The sequence below is a fragment of the Rhipicephalus microplus genome, chromosome X, assembly GCF_043290135.1.
Source record: "Rhipicephalus microplus isolate Deutch F79 chromosome X, USDA_Rmic, whole genome shotgun sequence".
NCBI classification, from domain to species: domain Eukaryota; kingdom Metazoa; phylum Arthropoda; class Arachnida; order Ixodida; family Ixodidae; genus Rhipicephalus; species Rhipicephalus microplus.
The window spans coordinates 54,632,118-54,640,091 of NC_134710.1; positions in this window are offsets into that span (position 1 = coordinate 54,632,118).

Genomic DNA, 7,974 nt, shown 5'->3' on the forward strand with positions numbered 1-7,974 from the left:
GTACCATTCGATCGTGGGATGATTTCCGACGGGAGCTACTAGCCACATACCCGAGTACAGACCGCAAGGAAAGAGCTGAAGCTGCCTTGCAGGCAAGAAACCAGCGCAACAATGAAAGCGTCGCAATGTATGTGGAAGACATGTGCCGGTTATTCCGCCGGTCTGATCAAAATATGAGCGAGGACAAGAAACTTCGGCACCTGATGCGTGGGGTGAAGCAGGAGATTTTTGCCTGTTTGCTCCGATGTCCCCCACGGAACGTCGCTGAATTTCGCACCGAGGCGACAGCGGTTGAAAAGACTCTGCAACAGCGAGCGAGGCACTTCAATCGAGATGTTAACGTCGCATCCGTAGACGCGATGTCAGCAGTCTTCGGGAATGGCATCGACGTATTACGAGAGCTCATTCGATCGGTGGTTCGAGAAGAGCTCCAGAAGCTAAACGGCAACCCCTCAATGGTCTCGTCTTTAGGGGAAGTTGTTCGGGAGGAGGTGAGACAGGCAGTCCGTGAGCAGCAGCCACAAGCCCAGCCTGTTCAAGCGTCAGTTCCGATGCAGCCCGCAGTCTCGTACGCCGAGGTACTGAGAAACACCCCTGTACCTCATTTCGTCGCCCCTGGACCTCCTTTCGCCGCAGCAAGCACGCATCTGCCGAAACCTCGATTTACGCCGTCCCCAGCCGAGACTAGGATCCGGAAAGCTGATATATGGCGCACTCCTGATCGAATTCCGCTTTGTTATCACTGCGGCGAAGCTGGCCATCTTTACCGGATGTGTGCATATCGCCGAGCTGGACTTCGGGGTTTTCCCGTAAACGCTGCCTGTCCACGGAATGGGGAGCGACCTTTTGAAATCGAGGAGTACTTGTCAACGCGTCAAGGGGCTCACTCCTCGCAGCAGCATCAGTCTCGGTCGACAGCGCCACTGAGGTATCGGTCACCAAGTCCGCTCCCATCTTCAAACTCTCCGAGGCGACTTCCCCAAAGCCCGCTTCGGGAAAACTAGAATCGGCGACCTGGGGAGGTAAGGCCGCTGCCGACGCAAGAAAACAACCTCCAGTGCCGATTTCAAAATGTGATGACGGACACGAGACTACGTGCGGAAATGGTAACGTCGCTTCTGATTTGTCGGTAATTATAGACGGCTACGAAACGAATGCTTTAGTAGACACAGGCGCAGACTATTCCGTCATGAGCAGGGGACTTGCCAGAACGCTGAAAAAAGTGCTGACCCCTTGGATAGGACCACAAGTGCGAACCGCCGGGGGACACCTTATCGATCCGGCAGGCATGTGTACCTCTAGAGTTGGGATACGCGGCTTCACCTACGTCGCCAGCTTCATTGTCCTGTCGGAGTGTTCAAGAGATGTAATTATCGGCATGGACTTTTTGCAGGCCAATGGCGCAGTGATAAACTTGCAGGAAACGTGCGTCTCGTTCTCGACGAAACACGCCATCGCGACTTTCGAGAGTGAAAAACGATTCGATGCGCTCCAGATTGCAGGTGATGATGTAACAGTACCTGCAAGATCCATCATCGTTGTCACCGTAAAAAGCAATGTGTACAACGACTATGAAGGAATGGCAGAAAGCAATACTGGGCTATTACTCGAGAAAGGGATCTGTGCAGCAAGAGGTATTGTACGACTGCGTGATGGGTGTACGAGTGTCTTCCTGACAAATTTCCGAAATGAGGTGCAGCACCTTGCGAAGGGAACTGTGGTTGGTCACTTGCATGATTACGTTCCGATTACGGATTTGAATTCTTCCGAGACTGCACCACTGCACCCTGACGGTATAGATTCCATACTCGCATCTATCCACATCGAAGCAGCCCTATCACCGAACCAGAAACAAAAAATCGAGAGCCTTATACGGGAGTACGCCTCATGTTTTTCCACGTCATCGAAAGTGCAAAGAACATCTATCATCAAACACCGCATCATAGTCGATCAATATGTTAGACCTATTTGCCAGCACCCGTACCGAGTGTCACCAAAAGAGAGAGAAGTCATCAGAGGCCAAGTTGAAGAAATGCTCAGGGACGACGTAATTCAACCGTCGGCCAGCCCATGGGCCTCACCTGTAGTACTGGTAAAGAAAAAGGACCAGACCTTGCGCTTCTGCGTTGACTACCGAAAATTGAACGTCGTCACAAAGCGGGATGTCTATCCCCTTCCAAGGATCGATGACACGCTTGACAGACTACGAGACGCAAAATTCTTTTCCTCTCTAGACCTCAAGAGCGGATACTGGCAGATAGAGGTGGACGAACGAGATCGCGAGAAAACTGCTTTCGTGACCCCAGATGGGTTATACGAGTTCAAGGTACTCCCATTTGGCCTGTGTTCCGCACCCGCCACATTTCAGCGGATGATGGATACTGTGCTGTCCGGGTTAAAATGGCAGTCCTGCCTTGTTTATCTCGATGACGTCGTGATCTTTTCGGCCACCTTCGATCAGCATGTGGAACGACTACGAACTGTGCTCGAAGCGATTAGTTCAGCAGGGCTGGCGATAAAACCCCAAAAGTGCCATTTTGGTTTTCATGAACTGCTTTTCCTCGGTCATGTGGTTAGCTTTGAAGGCATTCGACCTGACCCCGAAAAGACAGCAGCTGTAGAAAAGTTTCCTAGACCAACAGATAAAAGGGCTGTGAGACGATTCTTAGGACTTTGTGCCTATTACAGAAGATTCGTTAAAGATTTTGCGAAGATTGCGGAGCCACTAACCCGACTGACGAAAGAAGACATGCCTTTCACCTGGACAAGCGAGCAAGAAGAGGCGTTCAATGAGCTACGACAGCGACTCCTACACCACCCTGTCCTGGCACATTTCCACGAAGAAGCCGAAACAGAGATTCACACGGACGCAAGCAATTTGGGACTAGGCGCCGTCCTTGTGCAGCTGCAAAACGGAGAGGAAAGAGTGGTCGCATATGCTAGTCGCACTCTTTCGAGAGCTGAAATAAATTATTCGGCGACGGAAAAAGAATGTCTGGCGGTAATATGGACCATACAGAAATTCCGACCGTACTTATATGGTAGACCATTTCGAGCAGTGAGTGACCATCACTCGTTGTGCTGGCTCGCAGGCCTAAAGGACCCTTCTGGGCGACTTGCTAGATGGAGCCTCAGGTTGCAAGAATACGACATAACAGTCGTATACAAGTCGGGTCGCAAGCACAGCGATGCTGATTGCCTATCACGCGCACCAATGGAATCTGCACCTGGGGAAGATGGAGACGACTTTCCGTTTCTTGGGGCCGTGAGCACCGCAGACATGACTGAATATCAGCGATCTGACGCGGAGTTGCTTAAACTGATCAAGCATCTGGAAGGGCAACCCGTGCGTGTTCCTCGAGTTTTCGTCCGGGGATTGTCCTCGTACCTCATGAGAAACAACGTTTTATACAAAAGAAACTTCGAGCACAGCAAGGAGAAATTCCTACTCGTCGTTCCTTCGGCCTTGCGACCCGAAATCCTGGAAGCCTGCCACGATGACCCAGCAGCAGGACACCTCGGAGTGAGTAGAACATTGGCTCGCATCCGCACAAAATACTACTGGCCAAAGTTACTGGATGCTGTACAGCATTATGTAAGGACATGCAGAGATTGCCAGAGACGCAAAACGCCTCCATTGAAACCTGCAGGATTTCTCCAACCAATTGAACCACCTGAGTCTCCGTTCGAACAAGTAGGAATGGATCTACTTGGTCCATTTCCCACGTCATCAATGGGCAACCGATGGATAGTAGTGGCGACAGACTACTTAACCCGGTATGCCGAGACAGCCTCTCTCACCAGGGGCACGGCTATAGAAGTAGCTGAATTTTTCGTGACTAACATTGTACTACGGCATGGTGCCCCAAAGGTGGTTATCACGGATCGAGGAACTGCATTCACAGCCAATCTGACGCAGTCCATTATGAAACTTACCCACACAAGTCATAGGAAAACAACGGCTTACCACCCCCAAACTAATGGGCTAACCGAGCGACTCAACAGAACTCTAACCGATATGTTGTCCATTTACGTTGACTTGGAGCACCGTGCGTGGGACAAGATACTGCCGTACGCCACTTTCGCTTACAATACTGCTGTGCAGGAGACTACTAAAGTGACGCCATTCCAGCTAGTCTATGGTCGAGTAGTTACCACACCATTAGATGCAATGCTGCCTGTAGGCGACAATACAGAGCACAAGCCTGACACCAACGAATTCATTGAGCGAGCCGAAGAAGCACGGCAGTTGGCGCGACATCGCATAAAACAACAACAACGCGTGGATGCAAACCGTTACAACCTTCGTCGGAGAGGAGTCGACTACGCACCAGGCGACCTAGTTTGGATTTGGACTCCTGTGCGGACGCCTGGCCTTTCCGAAAAGCTCATGCGCCGCTATTTCGGCCCTTACCGAGTCCTTCGTCGCGTCAGCTCCTTGAACTACGAGGTGTCACCGGAAGGACAAGTGAGCTCATCAAGATGCCGAAGGAGCACAGAAATCGTGCATGTAGTCAGAATGAAGCCATACTATGACAGGCAATGAACATCGAATTATACACACCCGGTTATGAGGAATACCTATTTCTCCATTGGAAATCACGCATTCAGACCATCTCAGCAGTACTGCTTTTACGCATCGGGACGATGCGTTTTCGGAGGAGGGATAATGACGCAAGGTGAACGCAGTATTCAAACTACGCGCGCTAGTTCATGCGCCCCCCCAAGAGATCAGCGGCTTTATGATCAAACAAGAAAAGGCCGTGACGGCGCGCGCTTCCTCAGCACGGGATTTTGATGAAGAAGAAGTGGACCACCACTCGAGGGTTTTTCTCTCTCGGAGATTGATCCCTTTTTGCTGATCGCCTGTTACAGTCGCCGCTACTTTTCGGGCACAAGTTCGCCCCAATAAACAGTTATTCGTACACCATTTGGATTGTACGTAACAATATATATATATATATATATATATATATATATATATATATATATATATATATATATATATATATATATATATATATATATATATATATATATATATATATTGATGTGCACTAAGTTGTAGAAGAGTACGTCTACTTAGGACACTTAGTAACCGCGGAGCCGAACCACGAAGTTAAAGTAACTAGAAGAATAAGAAGGGGGTGCGTGGAGCACATTCGGCAATCATTCTCAAATCATGACTGGTAGATATCTGCTATCACTCAAAAGAAAGGTGTATAACGGCTGCATCTTACCAGTATAATTACCTACGGAGCAGAAACCTGGAGGATTACAAAGAGGATTCATCTTAAGTTGAGGACTACGCAGCGAGCGATGGAAAGGAAAATGGTAGGTGTAACCTTAAGAGACAAGAGAGCAGCAGAGTGGGTCAGGGAACAAATGGGCCTTAAGGATATCATAGTTGAAATCAAAAAGAAGAAACGATCATGTGCAGAGCACGTAGCGCGAAGGCAAGATAACAGCTGGTCATTAAGGATCACAGACAGCCTTCGAAGATAAGACAAGCGAGTGAGGGGGAGACAGAAAGTTAGGTAATCAAATGAGATTAGGAAGTTTGCGGGTATAAAGGGGCAGCAGCAAGCACAGGACCGAGATAACTGGCATAACATGGGAGAGGCCTTTGCCCTGCAGTGGACGTAGTCAGGCTGATTATGATGATGATTCATTCAGTTATTTAGCTATATATAGAAAACGTGATGTTTATCGTGTGATCACTGCATGAAGATACTATTTAGAGAACACAGCATAATGAAAAGAGGAGCATACATGAGGAGCATGTTTTGCATTGGTGTATACGCATAATACTGAATTTTTAAGGCTTCTATGAGTAGTTAGGAGTCAATTCTTGAAATTTATCTGCATGATGGACGGAAAGAAACGGGCACCTGCAGTCGGTAAATGTTGCCAAATTTAAGTAGAACCAGGCAAGTTAACCTGCAATGATTTATTTGAAAACTGTTAGCTGTTGTTTATCTATAGTTTGCAGGTTGACAGATTCGATAAGCGTTGACATGACCCTTGATGTGGTTTTGGTTAACAGAAACGGAGGGAAAGACAGAGAGCTTGGATCGGGAAAACCGCCGTTGTGGTGTAGTCGGACGAACACTGATAAAGAGATAACGGAAGAACGCTGAGAAGACACGGAGAGAATGGGAGAAGTAGGGACGCTCGCACACACACGGTGGCGAGCCGCCTGAGATACAACAACAACAACAACAACAACAACAACAACAACAACAACAACAACAACAACAACAACAACAACAACAACAACAACAACAACAACAACAACAACAACAACAACAACAACAATAACAACAACAAAGCAAAGGGCCCCTTAAAGTGTTGTCTGCATGCGCTAATGACGGTCTGGGGCAAGCTCCCATATAGAATTATCTTCTTCTATAGTGGGTGAATTTCCAGCGTGTCTGCACGGCGGAGAACGCCTTTCGCACACCAAGTGAGGACAGACACAAAGAATGGCGTTTCGCTGCGTACACATTGCAGTCAGCTCTATCCTGCGAGAGTTATATTCGAGCTGAGCACGCTGATGAAGAAAGTACTACAATATCCTGCAGAACTGGTCTATTTCGTTGTTCTTGGTAAAAGCAGCGCCAAATGACGGTAACACCAGAACTCCTGTCCTGTCCGGTGTCCTTTCTATAGGCTCATGCTGCCTTCTTTTTGCGCTGATTTTACCACGAAGAGGGCTCTGTCCCTTAGCCCTTGACTTTAGCAGTGGACGAATTTTCAAGGTCTCTTTTAGCATGAAAGAAGACGCAGCACCGGCGTAATTGGGTGATACTGCTACCTCCGTAACGCTAAATGCAGTATAGGATCGTCATGTGGCAAATAACGAATCGTGAACGTATCATTCAAGATCCGCAGCGAAAATTGTGCTGGTGTTTGCTTCTCCATAACGCGAGTTAACATGACCCGCAAAATCTCGTTGGTGGTTGCGGGGAATGGAAACACGAGAAAAACATGAGAAAAATATACGCTGGCTTCACCCACTAGATGGCGATGATGAGGTTTATACGAAGGCACAGACACGGTATGTAGTGCGTGTGGGGAGGAGGAGGAAACGACTGAACATTTGATAATGTTCTGTAAGGGCTCCGCCCTATAGTCGAAGATAATGGCGCCGAATTTTTCAAAGCATTGGTGTTTATGGATAGTGAAGGCCGAATAGACTTTAAACGGGTAGATATAACCAGGAGAAGGCTAACTGATGGCTGCAATCGAGGCGCGAGTGAAATTCAATCCTTAAACACACAGCGATATTACTTAACTTTATGGCTAGGTGGCGTTAGCCACCACCCAATCTAAAGGGCACAGCCGGATACATCCATCCATTCATCCATCCATGGACCATGGCATACGGTCATGGTTCGCTCACTATCGCGCTGTAGCCTACGAAGAATTTATCAATACAACAACGACAGAATTTTTCGTTCGAGCCAGTACATTTCACAGAAAATTTTCTACTTGAATTGGAGTGCTTACTTGATGCGGTTGATACATGTACAAAAAAAAATGATTAACAGTGCGAACTGCGGGAGAAAACATACTCGCACTAAGCGCTTATTCTTGTCTATGTCTTCAAAATTTTCGGAGCCCTCCACTGTGGCGTCTCTCATAATCATATGGTGGTTTAGGGACGTTAAACCCCACATATCAATCGATTGTGTGTATGTTTTGCCCATTGTTCGCGCTGTTTCTCCTGTTTTCTTTTTTTAGCATAGGGTTCTTGTTTGTAAGAAGCTACAGATGCACGTCAATGCTAGTTATACTGATATTTATTTCGTCTGTTTAATACCAGCGATCGCGTACTATAGGTCATTGGATTACCGCAGCTTGAGTGAAGGTACCTTCTGCTATGAGAGCACATTGTCGGCAGTACAATCTGTATGGTCTTCTCATTTAGTTGCACGTGAAACTAGAAGTTAACTCGATGGATATCTCTGA